The following is a 14,404-nucleotide window of genomic DNA, read 5'->3' on the forward strand; positions in this document are numbered from 1 at the left end:
CTCCTCCTAGAGATTTTGACCGGACTGCGTGAAACTTGGCACCTAGACTCACAAGATGCACCTGATCTTAAGTTATCAAAAGAATTTTGCCCGGTCAAAAAATGTGCGAATTATTGATGAACAAATTTTTGTAGCTAGCTATGAAAATGTGAGCTGTTCCATATCTTTGTCAAATTAAAAGCTATCAAACCTAAACCTAAGATCCTTAGTAAGTATGTGACTGTGAGGGCGTGAACCGAAGGTGGTGAACACTGGCCACTAGGGGGAGCTATAAACATGGGAAGTTTATATCTCCTAAACAGCTACACCGATTTTTATGAAATTTGTTGGGTTATGAAAATTGAAGGTAGTCATGACTGGTCGAACTTGGCGTGGCTTATTACAAGATAAAAAAACAAACATTTATTTCAGCTGAACTATTGTACTAAGCACTGTTAAATGTTTAGAGTACATGTAGAATAGGACACAGACTTACCATACCAAAAATTGCGCAAATACTCTACTAGGTGGCACTATATCAGATGCAAATGCGTTTGTTCCTGTTACTTCCACATTTTAAATTATATATCCATAAACTTTATATACCCATATTCCCTAAATACAGCTGTATTTGCTGACATAGGCCCCGCCCACTTCTGCGACACATTTTCTTCGCTAAGTCGCTACACATCCAAAACCTACTTTTTAGAACTCCTCCTACAGATTATGCCCAAACTGCATGAAACTTGGCACGTCAACTCTCAAAATGGATGACATCATCTTATGGCATTTCCTGATCTAAAGTTAGCAAAAGAATTTTTCCTGGTCAAAAAATGTGTGAGTTATTAACGACAAAAAATTTGCTAGCTAAAATACATGTATTGTTGCATATTTTTGTCAGACTAAATCATATCAACATAACACTTAAAACACATGTCCCAGAGGTCGCTCAGAGGCTCTGTGCCAAATTTGGCCCAAATTGGCCACTAGTGGTTGCTGTAAAGCCAGAAATATCACGTTTCATAAAAGTTGATAGGATTTGTACAAAAATTGGTGAGTACAATGTGGGGACAATCCTGAGGCCAGCCGCAAGGTTTGGTAATGATTGGTCAAAGTGGGCATGACTCATTGTAACAAACGCATTCAGCCTTTAGTACTTCCAAAGCACTTCCCATTATGGTGAATACTGCAGCTCAGACGTTGGCCTGTGTCCTGACGCTCACCCTGAGCCCGTCGTCCTTTGGGGCCGACTATCGCGAGCTCCATGGTGTATGGAGGCCAAGTTGTGCGGGGAGGCTTGGACCCCGTTAATAACTTGTTACAGTTCTAGTTTTATCTTGTTTTTTTTTTATTGGTGATACTGCATGCCTTCTTTTGCACCAAAGTGGACAGTATCCCAATTTCGTTGTGCTGTGGTACACAAGTATGACTGTACAATGACAATAAAGATCTAGATAGATAGATAGATAGATAGATAATCTATCTTAGCCGAATATGTCATAGAGAAATCAAATCAGAATAGTATTTATTAAACAATATTTCCCTTATTCATTTTTTTAATGACACTCTGATCAGATTTTTTTTTCATTAATCCTGAGTAAATGCATACATGTATCAATAATATAATTTAATAAGAATAAGAATGACTTCATTCATTCCCAAGGGGAAATTCAATTATCTGTCAGCTCATCTATTATATGTCAAAGAATTATAAAGCCTCAATGCTGTTGGTATATAGGATCTTCTCTATCTCTCTGTCCTGTATCAAGTGTTCACTTTAAATACAGTTTAAACACAAATTATATATTTTAACATCACAATCAATACACTGAAACGTGTCTTGCACTTCCTCCTTTCCTCACGGTCGACCATGCTTGTTTAAAAAGGGGGCGTGGCTCTACAGCAGTTCACTTTAAATGATGTGGAACACTATGATTGGCTTATTGACATCCCATCAAATAGGTCTGTGCATTTGGTGGAGTCAGAGGACAGTAATCATAGATCTAGACATGCTAGTGTGGCGTAATGGAGAGGGAGGAAGTTGCACGACAACGCCACCAGGGGAATTGCACCCCAGGAAATACCTCTGACCAATACCCTTACTAATAAGGTCACACAGATTCATTACACTGAGAGGACGAGAGACGGACTTCCAAATATAACAAATATTTATTGATTAAAAGAAAGGATTACTATGTTTAAAAGAACACAAAGATGCCAAAAATACACAGCCTGAGTGCCAAAATAATAAACTAATGTACTTTGTGGTATGAAATAAACAAACTAGGAACAGGGCTAAGGCTTAATTTAGCGGACAGACTAAATCAAAACCAAAGGGAGGGACACAACTCAAACCAAAGAAAACCACTACAAACCAAACCACCACGTGCCACGCCAAATTAAGGGGAGTGAGAGGGGAACCACCACAGGGGGAAGTCTGCCGCACACTTCGCCAGCTCCTGTCCTGGAAAAGGAAAGAAACAAAATTATAATACTGCTTGTGGGGGGGACACTCAGGCAGATACAGTAGGTTGTACAGTTAAAACAGGAGACCTATACTAAACACACGCACCCACACACAGCACTCACACCCACCCACACACAAACAGGAACAGAATAAACCCAATAACTAATTAAATGACTGATACCAACTACAAATACACAAGCAAAGGAAAAACAAAGTAACAAGATTATAATGAAACAAAACAACCTTAACCCCCAAAACTCAGCTGCGGGCGGAAACCAGGAGTAGTAACTAGTTGTACAGTAACTTAAGAGCAAACCCACAGCTGAATATTGAGCTAAATAAAAAGAAAATAATCAAACGAAACAAATAAACCATATAAGCAAACAGAAAGGAGTTAATCGAAAAAAGGAGTTGCGTTGGGATGGAGAACCCGAAGCTGCATATGCACACGGCAGGGTTACCGGGCGCACATTAATCAAGGTGCGTAAAATACTGTCACTGGCAGCAGCAGAAGACGGAGCAACCACACCGGGGCTGGAGACCGTGGACATTCGCCACCCCTGATAAAACTAGCAGAAGGTATTAAAGAAAAGCAGGCATACCCGAGCGACGAGAGCTTAACCCACAGCCCAACACAGTCACCGTCTTGCGGTGAGGGCAGAGAGCAGATGCCACACTCCTCAATCTCCACAAAGTTGCGCACACACACACACAACACGGCCGACGCTGCTGTACAGTAATAACTGGCAGCTATCACACCATGATGCGCTATTAAATTACTCATATAGCAGCACCTATGCCTACCTTACAAGTTGCCGTTTTGTGCCAACAACTGGAGCACGCCAGACAGAGCCCTCTCCCGATAAACGCCAGGCCAATGTGAGCGCATGAGCGAAAGCAGGGCCAATTAAACAGGTGGCACTGCGGCGCAATCAGGCCCAGGTGACACTGATTGAGAGTGGAGGTGGAGCAGCACTCAACCTGCCACACTAGAAAAGATATGTCAATTGGAATGGACTGGGGATTTGAAAAGGTTAAATGATATATTTCCTGGTTGATCAAATGCTTCTCATAATCAGCGAGATAGAAGCAGCCCAGACAGCACACCTGGGAGACAGCAAGGATATGTTTATTGCTTCAGCAGTACCAGGAAGTCCTGCCTCACTGACACAGAGAGTAGGACCACAGAAGGAGACATTCTTATCCCAGCCCAGCATTGCTGTTGTCAGAGGCAGCTTTGGGTCTGGTTCACGGTCAGGTGGACGGGGCTTGGGAGAAAAGCCTGCCACACTTATCACATCTGCACTTATCCACATCCACTGAAGGGCAGCCTTGACAGCGCTCCCACTGGTGTTCACACAAAATGGCAGAAACAGCTTGGCAGCCCACACATGCTGGTGGATCTTCTATGCCAGAGGCAACACGCTCCACATGGAAGCAGATAAAGCCTGCCTGGTGCACGGCCACCACTGTGAACATGCCAGGACAAGAGAGGCAGTGAGGGCATGGTCCAACATTACTTGGCTCTGGTAGTGGTAGTGGGTCCTAAAGAATAGTGGTTGAGGAGTAGTTTTAAAAGAGTCTCACAGATCCAGTTGCTAGGCTTGGGTTCGTCCTGACTGTCTCACTGTATACTGTAAATTTCAAAAAGAGGCTGTGGCCTTTCTTATCCCAACTGCAGAGAAATCCATGTTAATATCAGAAACAGGCACTGGTTTCCGTGTGTATTTTTCATGTTTTGATAAGACATTTCTTACTAACACTTCCTCAGTGTTTACTTGTTTTCTAATGCACATTTCTGCAGCATCAGTTTCATCAGTACAAGTTTGAGTCTCTCTTTTTAACAGAAATACTGTTCTTACCTAATAAATAATTCTGGTCCGATCTTTTTTTCCTCATTTTTTTGCCTTTTTTGAGCCATTTTTCTGTTCAGTGTTATGCTGCTGCCCATGAAGATCGACACTTCCTGCAATGCCAAAAGCCTTCCAGTAGCACAAAGAGCACAATCTTTTCCTGTCAAGGCTTTAAGAGCTCCCATTGAAAGTAGCATTACCTCTTTACCATGATGTAGACGTATTGCGGTAAGCGAGTTGTGTCATTTCCGGTGTTTCTGTGACAGCGTCTCTGTACTGCTCTGGTGAATTCCACTTGCCTGCTTTCTCACCTCAGTTGCTTTAACGTCTACTTCAAGTCATAACCCACACTGGTTCTGTTTAAGCACCTATAGCTCTCCTCCTTTCTACGACTTTCTCGCTAATCTCTTAGCTGTTGTTTGCACGCTCTTAGCCTTGGTAGCTACATTAGCTTAGCCATGGCTTCTCCTTCTCCTGCCCTCTGTTGCCCGGTGTGTCAAATGTTCAGTTATGCCTCTGCCTCCTTTAGCGACAGTGGTAATTGTAACAAGTGTAGCTTATTTGCTGCGTTGGAGGCGAGGCTTAGTGAATTAGAAGCGCGGCTCCGCACCATGGAAAACCATTCAGCAGCTGCGGTAGTTAGCCAGTCCCCTGTAGCCGGTGCGGAGCCACATAGCCTAGCCTTAGCCTCTGCTAACTGTCCTCCGGTAACTCCCGTGCTCAGCCGGGAGGTTGGGTTCTGATTCGCCAGAAGCACAGCTCAAGCCGAAGCCCACTGCTCACCACCAGCCTGTTCACGTTTCCAACCGCTTTTCCCCACTCAGCGACACACCCGCTGAGGATCAAACTCTGGTTCTTGGCAGCTCTATTCTGAGAAACGTGAAGTTAGCAACACCAGCGCCATAGTCAAATGTATTCCTGGGGCCAGAGCGGGCGACATTGAATCTAATTTAAAACTGCTGGCTAAAGCTAAACGTAGATTCAGTAAGATTGTTATTCACGTCGGCGTCAATGACACCCGGTTACGCCAATCGGAGGTCACTAAAATTAATATTGCTTCGTGTGAATACGCAAAAACGGCGTCGGACTCGTAGTTTTCTCTGGACCCTCCCACCTGACCAGTGATGACATGTTTAGCCGCATGTCATCATATAACCGCTGGCTGTCCAGGTGGTGTCCAGCAAACGATGTGGGTTTTGTTAATAATTGGCAAACTTTCTGGGGAAAACCTGGTCTTATTAGGAGACGGCATTCATCCCACTTTGGATGGAGCTGCTCTCATTTCTAGGAACCTGGCAAACTTTATTAGTAATTTAAATCCCTGACAACCCAGAGTTGAGATCAGGACTCAGAGTCGCAGTCCTAAACGCTTCTCTGAGCTTCTAGTTCAGTTACCCAGCCATAGTTTTAATAGTTTTATACAAACGGTGTCTGTCCCCCGACCGCCTAAATTATCTAAATCTAAAATTAAACAAAGAGGAGTTGTGCATAACAACCTCATAAAAATTAAAACCTCTTCTGTGACAGAAAGACAAAACAGGAGAATTAAATGCGGACTGTTAAATATCAGGTCTCTATCGTCTAAAGCAGTGTTAGTAAACGAATTAACATCAGATAATCATATTGATTTACTCAGTCTCACTGAAACCTGGCTGTGTCAAGATGAATATGTTAGTCTAAATGAGTCCACTCCTCCCAGTCATAATAATACCCACATTCCTCGAGGCAGCGGCCGAGGAGGGAGTTGCAGCCATTTTTAACTCTAGTCTGTTAATCAGTCCTAAACCTAAACTAGATTATAATTCATTTGAAAGCCTCGTTCTTAGTCTTTTACATCCGACCTGGAAAACCTCGCAGCCACTTTTATTTGTTATAGTGTACCGTGCTCCTGGCCCGTATTCTGAATTTTTATCTGAATTCTCAGAGTTTTTATCCAGTTTAGTTCTTAAATCAGATAAAGTTATTATTGTAGGCGATTTTAACATTCATGTCGACGTTGATAATGACTCCTGGCTACCGCGTTTATCTCATTATTAGACTCCATTGGCTTCAGTCAGGGTGTACATGAACCTACTCATTGTTTTAACCATACCCTTGATCTAGTTCTGACGTATGGAATTGAAATTGATCACCTAAAAGTCTTTCGACAGAATCCCTCGCGATCGGATCATTATCTGATTACTTTTGATTTCTTTTACTCGATTACGCCACTCAGCAACAGTTACTATACTAGATGTTTATCAGATAGTGCTGTCGCAAAACTTAAGGAAAAGATTACTCGTCGTTAAATTCAATACCAATACCTTCAGTAACAGAGGTTTCGTGCCGACTTTAACCTCTCCCGAATTGATCATTTTGTTGATAGCACCGTAGGCTCGCTAACAACGCCGACTCTGTAGCTCCTCTTAAAAAGAAGTTAAAAGCAAAGAAAGTTCGCTCCTTGGTATAACTCTCAAACCCGTAAGTTAAAACAAATATCGCGAAAATTTGAAAGGAATTGGCGATTAACCAAACTGGAAGAATCTCGTTTAATCTGGACAGACAGTCTCAAAACTTATAAGAGGGGCCTCCGCAATGCCAGAGCAAACTATTACTCAGCTCTAATAGAAGACAATAAGAACAACCCCAGGTTTCTTTTCAGCACTGTAGCCAGGCTGACTGAGAGTCAGAGCTCTATTGAGCCTTGTATTCCCTTAGCCCTTAGCAGTAATGATTTTATGAGCTTTTTTAATGACAAAATTCTAACTATTAGAGGCAAAATTCATGACCTCCTGCCCTCAGATAGTACCTATCTAACCTCAAACACAGCTGTAAAATCTAATATATATTTAGATTGCTTCTCCCCAATTTCTCTTCAAGAATTGACTGCAGTGATTTCTTCATCCAAATCATCAACGTGTCTCTTAGACCCCATCCCAACTAGGCTACTTAAGGAGGTCTTACCTATAGTTAACACTCATATATTAGATATGATCAATATATCCTTATTAACAGGCTATGTACCACAGTCTTTTAAGGTAGCTGTAATTAAACCTCTACTAAAAAGCCCACCCTGGATCCAGAGGTGTTAGCCAACTATAGACCAATATCTAATCTTCCCTTTATGTCAAAGATCCTTGAGAAAGTAGTCGCAGACCAGCTGTGTGATTTTCTCCAGGATAATAATTTATTTGAGGAATTTCAGTCAGGATTTAGAGTGCATCATAGCACTGAGACAGCTCTAGTTAAAATTACAAATGACCTTCTGATTGCTTCAGACAAAGGACTCGTCTCTGTACTTGTTTTATTAGATCTTAGTGCGGCGTTGACACAATTGACCATCAAATTCTGCTGCAGAGACTGGATCACTTAATTGGCTTAAAAGGTTCAGCACTAAGCTGGTTTAAATCTTATTTATCTGATCCACAATGAACCATCCTTACGTACTAAAGTTTGTTTTGGAGTTCCGCAAGGTTCTGTGCTCGGACCAATCCTGTTTACTCTATATATGCTTCCGTTAGGTAACATCATTAGAAATCACTCTATAAATTTCCATTGTTATGCGGATGATACTCAGTTGTATTTATCAATGAAGCCAGAAGAAAGCAATCAATTAACTAAACTCCATAATTGCCTTAAAGACATAAAAACTTGGATGAGCACCAATTTCCTGATGTTAAATTCAGACAAAACTGAAGTTATTGTTCTTGGCCCCAAACAACTCAGAGACTCTTTATCTGATGACATAGTTTCTCTAGATGGCATTGCTCTGGCCCCTGCCACTACCGTAAGAAACCTCGGAGTAACATTTGATCAAGATTTGTCTTTTAATTCTCATTTAAAGCAAACCTCACGGACTGCATTTTTTCATCTGCGTAATATTGCGAAAATTAGGCCTATCCTGACCCGAAAAGATGCAGAAAAATTGGTCCACGCTTTTGTTACCTCAAGGCTGGATTATTGTAACTCTCTATTATCAGGTAGCTCTAGTAAGTCCTTAAAAACTCTCCAGCTAATTCAGAATGCAGCAGCACGTGTACTAACAGGAACTAAGAAACGCGATCATATCTCTCCTGTTTTAGCTTCTCTGCACTGGCTCCCTGTAAAATCCAGAATTGAATTTAAAATCCTACTGTTAACTTATAAAGCTCTAAATGGTCAAGCTCCATCATATCTTAGAGAGCTCATAGTGCCATATTATCCCACCAGAACACTGCGCTCTGAGAACGCAGGGTTACTCGTGGTCCCTAAAGTCTCCAAAGTAGATCAGGAGCCAGAGCCTTTAGCTATCAGGCTCCTCTCCTGTGGAATCATCTTCCTGTTACAGTCCGGGAGGCAGACACCGCCACATTTAAGACTAGACTTAAGACTTTCCTCTTTGATAAAGCTTATAGTTAGGGCTGGCTCAGGCTTGTCCTATACCAGCCCTTAGTTAGGCTGACTTAGGCCTAGTCTGCCGGAGGACCCCTCTATAATACACCGGGCCCCTTCTCTCCTTCTCTCTCTCTCTCTCTCGTATCCTATTACTGCATCTAGCTAACCCGGCCATTCTGGATGTCACTAACTCGGCTTCTTCTCCGGAGCCTTTGTGCTCCACTGTCTCTCAGATTAGCTCATATCACAGCGGTGCCTGGACAGCGTGACGTGTGTGGTTGTGCTGCTGCCGTGGTCCCGCCAGATGCCTCCTGCTGCTGCTGCCATCATTAGTCATTAGTCATACTTCTTCTGTTATTATACACATATGATTATTGTCACACATGTATACTGCCAGGTATTAATACATACTTTCAACATATTGTACCGCAGTAACCAGAACTATAACTATAATATTATTACTTCCATTAATGTTGTTGTAAGATACTGTCATTACCTGCATATCTCTCTCTCTCTCTCTCTCTCTCTCTCTCTCTCTCTCTCTCTCTCTCTCTCTCTCTCTCTCTCTCTCTCTCTGTGTCATATGGATTACTGTTAATTTATCATGTTGATCTGTTCTGTACGACATCTATTGCACGTCTGTCCGTCCTGGAAGAGGGATCCCTCCTCAGTTGCTCTTCCTGAGGTTTCTACCGTTTTTTTTCCCCCGTTAAAGGGGTTTTTTTGGGGAGTTTTTCCTTATCCGCTGTGAGGGTCTTAAGGACAGAGGGATGTCGTATGCTGTAAAGCCCTGTGAGGCAAATTGTGATTTGTGATATTGGGCTTTATAAATAAAATTGATTGATTGATTGATTGATTGATGTGAAATACCGTAGGACAGTGAGGGATCAATGGACTATTAATAATAGAGGGAAAGGCAGTTTGATTTGAATGGAAAGCCAAAGCAGGATTACTGTCTTTATTGACTGCATGAAGTTGCCACTGAAATGGCCTGTATTCCAGCAATTCCAATGGCCAGTTTAATAGCAGCCAGTTTAATAGCAGCTAGATTTTACTTTTATTTGACTTTTATTTACAGCAGCCAAGGACCCAAAAAAGAATAGCAAAGTAGAAGTGATTGGAATAATCAGTCAATAATTAGTAAATGAATAACAGATTTCCAGTTAAAAAGAGAAACTCAGAGCAACAGACTAATGAGTATTTTATGATATTGTAATGATGCAGTTAGTGATGATGAAATACACATTATGTTGAATTTACCACAAGAATCATTATAGTACAAGTAGATGCAACCCCATCAGTGTTTTTTTAACCATGGTAGTGGCATAACTGGGCTGAAATGGGCTGAAAAATGGGCCCTATATGGGATTGTCCACAAGTTCAATAATGGCCCCATGCCTACAACATGGATGGGTTTACCCAAGTGGGCCACACATGGGTTTCAGTATGCTAAGACAACCTGGGTACCAAGAGGGTATTGGCCCAACATGGTGATCTTATCTGGACCCCACTTGGGGAAAATCAACCATGTGGGAATTTTGCATGGGGCCATTGTAGAACCTGTGGACAATCTGAAATAGGACACATTTTTCAACCCATTTACAACTCACTGGCTTCACATAGAAATGTAAGCTGGTTGGGAATGGAAGTGTCAGTCAGTCCATTCATCACTTTGGTTCAGACTGAAAATTCTAAACAGCTATCAGATGAATTAAAATTTTGTACAGACATTAATGGACCTCAGGATGAACCCCATTCACTGACTTTGGTGATCCCCTGATTTTTCCTCTAGTGCCACAGTGCAGTTTTGTTTTTTAGTGAATTTCTAGATACATATTGTAAAAAGGAGGATTAGGGCCATGTTAAAGAAAACAAAATCTTAGATTTTGAGAATAAAGTTCTAGTAACACAAACTCGTAATTTTAGAAAATATAACGCGTTAACAACAGGTTTCCAGGTGATATTATTATATTTACAATGTCATTTGGATACCACCTGAAAACTGTTCACTGTTTTCATGTTTCATTCATCATCATATATATATATATATATATATATATACATAACATGTATATATATATATATATATACACATGTTCCAAAAAAATTGGGATACTGTGCAAACTGTAAATAAAAACAGAATGCAATGATGTGCAAATCTTTTTTGACCTCTATTCAACTGCATACAGTCCAGAGACAAGATATTTAATGTTCAAACTCATAAACACAAACACTTATTTATTTTTATTAATATACATTTATTCTGATTTTGATGCCTGCAACATGTTCCAAAACAGCTGGGACAAATGCATGTTTACCACTGTGTACATCACCTTTTCTTTTAATAACACTCAATAAGTGTATAGAACCTCAGGACACAAATTGTTGATTTTTTTTTTCATGCTTTTTTATTGGTTTTTAAACAATATATAAACTGCTATACATCATTATAAAAGAAAAAGAAAAAAGAAAAAAGGGTATACATATGCATAAGTACACATAAATACAGATAACTAGATATGCACAAAACCTTCAAAAGAACAGGCAGTTGCAGAAGATGAAGGCCTAATCAGGGTCCATCCTACTGTGATTGACTACAAGATGTAAAAAAAAAAAAGAAAGAAAAAAAAAACATTAATAGAATAAAATAAATTAAATATGAGTTACTTCACGTGGAGTTATCAAGAAAATAGGGCTGTAGAGTATGGCTTTTATATATTCCAAGAAAGGATTCCAAACCCCCATACCATCGCAGATGCTGGCATTTGAACCTTGAGCTGCTAACAGTCTGGATGGTCCTGGACGATCCTCTCGTGTCACAACTTCACAACATCCATGATTTCCAAAAACAATTTTAAATGTGTACTCATCAAACCATAGCACACTTTTCCACTTTGTGTCAGTCAATTTCAGATGAGGTTAGGCTCAGAGAAGTCTGCAGTGTTTCTGGATGTTGTTGATATCTGACTTTCACTTTGCAGGGCAGAGTCTTAACTTGTATATGAAGCAACAAACTACTACTGTAATGACAATGGTTTTCCAAAGTGTTCCTGAGTCATATCATACTATTCTTTATACAATCAAGTCAGTCTTTAATACAGTGTCCTCAGAGGGGTCAAAGGTCACAGCCATTCAGTGTTGGTTTTCAGCCTTGTCTGTTACATTCAGAGAATTCTCTGAATCTGTTGATGATATTATAGATTGTTGATGGTGCAAAGCAGAACAGGATATAAGGATCTGCCTCCGGGGTGTTTTGGTCTCCTCCTGCTGATTCACATGTCTGGGTGATGCCATCGTATTGGATGTGTTTCCATTCACATCCTCTACAATGCATGTCTTACACAGAATTCTCTCTTTGGTGCTGCTGTAACTAACCAGCGCACTGAGAACTGACAGGTGGGTCTTCCAGCTCCAGTGTAGTAATTTGTGCCCATCATAGTTACTTACTCGCATGCCATTGTGTTTGTTGTGCTAACCTGAACTTTTGTCTGTTGTGTCTCATATCATCTATCATTTATTTGTTTATAATATTTGTTTATACTAAGGGTGTTACGATCCAACATTCTGGACTATTGTATTGATTCAATGATCAACGATCCAATATCATCTATGCAAAGTGAAGAAATATATCTAAATCATTATCTTTAGGTTACACTTTTAATTTGAAATTCTGTGTCACCATCAAGCAGCGCCAGGAAGATAATGTCAAGCAGACAACAGAAAGATGATGAAAACAACATTATGTCCTCTGGAATAAATAAGCAGTATGGAAATATTTGGAATTTTAGAGAAAATATGGGTCAATAGACAACACACTTGCTGTAAGTAAACAATAACATTATGAGATAAAAATACTCAGGAAATATGACCTGGCCTAATACCTGGCCTGAATGGCATCAAATTGAAATTGTACTGTGGCAGACTGTGATATCAGATCGATATCAGAAAATGCCATTGTCTGAAGACTTGATATAATATTGTATTGTGATGAAACTAGTGATACACACCCCTAGTTTTTACAAGGATTTGGAATTTGCAGTGCATCTGTGTATGTGAATTTGAATGTATTCATATTCATTCTCAGTCCATATGGATTGCAATAGATGTCATTTTCTTTTGAAGAAAACCACTTACAGACTGCCCCAGTTCATAATTTAACATATGCATAAAACTGCTCAGTGAAATCACAGAGACCTAATAATTTATTTTTATTATTTAATTATATGCTTTGGTTTACCGCTGATACATCTGAGGTTTGTAATAAAATATTTCCATTAAGAATTCATTCCATGTGTTTCTTAATTCCACTGCACACAATCCCCATGAACCCCCCACCCCCTCGAATGGCTTGGCATTATGTAAAGCAGAATCTGTTATTTATCTTGCATTACTTTGAATTCCTAACATTCCTAATTTGTAAAGGTATAGTGACATGTATTCACTTTACCTCTCTTCCTGCACCTAGGGCTCCATTTGAAGTAAAATTGGACCATCACATCCCTCACTGCTTGACACGCCTCTCTCTCTCATGTGGAAAATCAGTGGCTGAGACTCAGCTACCAGTCAAATGGGAAGACTGACTTCTGCCTGTGATGCTTATCAATAATGAAATGGGCAATTTAACAGCCTCTGGGTCTCTCTCTCTCTGTGTCTGTCTGTCTGTCTGTCTGTCTGTCTGTCTCTCTCTCTCTCTCTCTCTCTCTCTCTCTATCTATCTATCTATCTATCTATCTATCTCTCACTCTCTCTCTCTTTCTCTCTCTAACTCTCTAACAACAGACTTTGTTTGATTCCAACACCAGCCCATATTTTACTCCACCATATGAAAACACGTCATGAATTGCACTGAGGGTGACCCTTTCTTAGGTTGCGTACCTCACATCTGATGTGAGCATTACTTTTGTCATAATACAAAAGCCTGTTTAAGACAGGCAGCTTGCTGTGATGAATGCCAGCTCAAGTAGATCAGGTATTTGTGTGCCACAGGAAAAACAAATGGCACTCTTGAGCCCAGTGATGATGGATCAGACCATCAACTGAAATAGCAACAAGCTTTTTACCCAACCCCAGCTTAGATGGCCTGCTAAATGCCATGTTCTCTCAGGAAAAAGAACGACTGGAGTCTGAGGAAGACAAACAAACTGAGAGCATAATCCACCTGCATTTTGTTGTTTTCTAGAAGTCACAGATGTAGAGGAAGATGGTTGTGTTCCTGAGGAGTCCTGATGAGACTCAAAAGTTTTGAATGGTTTGATACATTTAAATGTATCAACTCAAAGGAACCGGAACTATGAAAAGTATCAATCAACCCAGCGCTGTACCATTCTGGACCTGTCAACAGCACAGGCAACAGTAATCCCAAGAAAAGTTAGTTTGAAGAAACTTGATGATTGATTGATTTTGCATGACCATGCAATTTTGATGTATTCAGGCTAAAACTTGGATCAATACTGAAGCCACATAAGGGTTGTAGCAATGTGACTTGTTCATTTGCAATTTTAGGAGCACATTGGTAAGCTTGGGGACTTACTGAATGTTGGCAATCTCACAGAGTCTCTCTTCCTTTTCACTTAGTGGCTATTAGTTTTAACCTGCCTGTGAGGTTTTGGTGATGTGTGCGCACTGTCCACCGGTCAGCCAAACTTTGACTTACACCAGCTGCGCTCTGCCTGCGCTGACAGTAGACCTGGTTTCAGCTGGCAAGCTTTTAGCACACCTTCAGCAAAGCCTTTTGGCATGAAACTGTCACTGC

At 40.6% G+C, this 14,404-nt stretch overlaps 1 long non-coding RNA gene across 1 annotated transcript in view; it reads right to left on the reverse strand.

Annotated features, from left to right (window-relative positions):
• Nucleotides 1–9,151: 9,151 nt before the first annotated feature.
• The window catches only part of LOC125886601 (uncharacterized), a 74,904-nt gene continuing 69,651 nt past the window's right edge, over nt 9,152–14,404 (reverse strand). The window contains exon 2 of the long non-coding RNA XR_007449054.1: nt 9,152–9,192. This is a non-coding gene — a long non-coding RNA (uncharacterized LOC125886601). The remainder of the gene's footprint in view (nt 9,193–14,404) is intronic.

This window comes from Epinephelus fuscoguttatus, linkage group LG3 (genome assembly GCF_011397635.1).
Source record: "Epinephelus fuscoguttatus linkage group LG3, E.fuscoguttatus.final_Chr_v1".
In the NCBI taxonomy this organism is placed as follows: Eukaryota; Metazoa; Chordata; class Actinopteri; order Perciformes; family Serranidae; genus Epinephelus; species Epinephelus fuscoguttatus.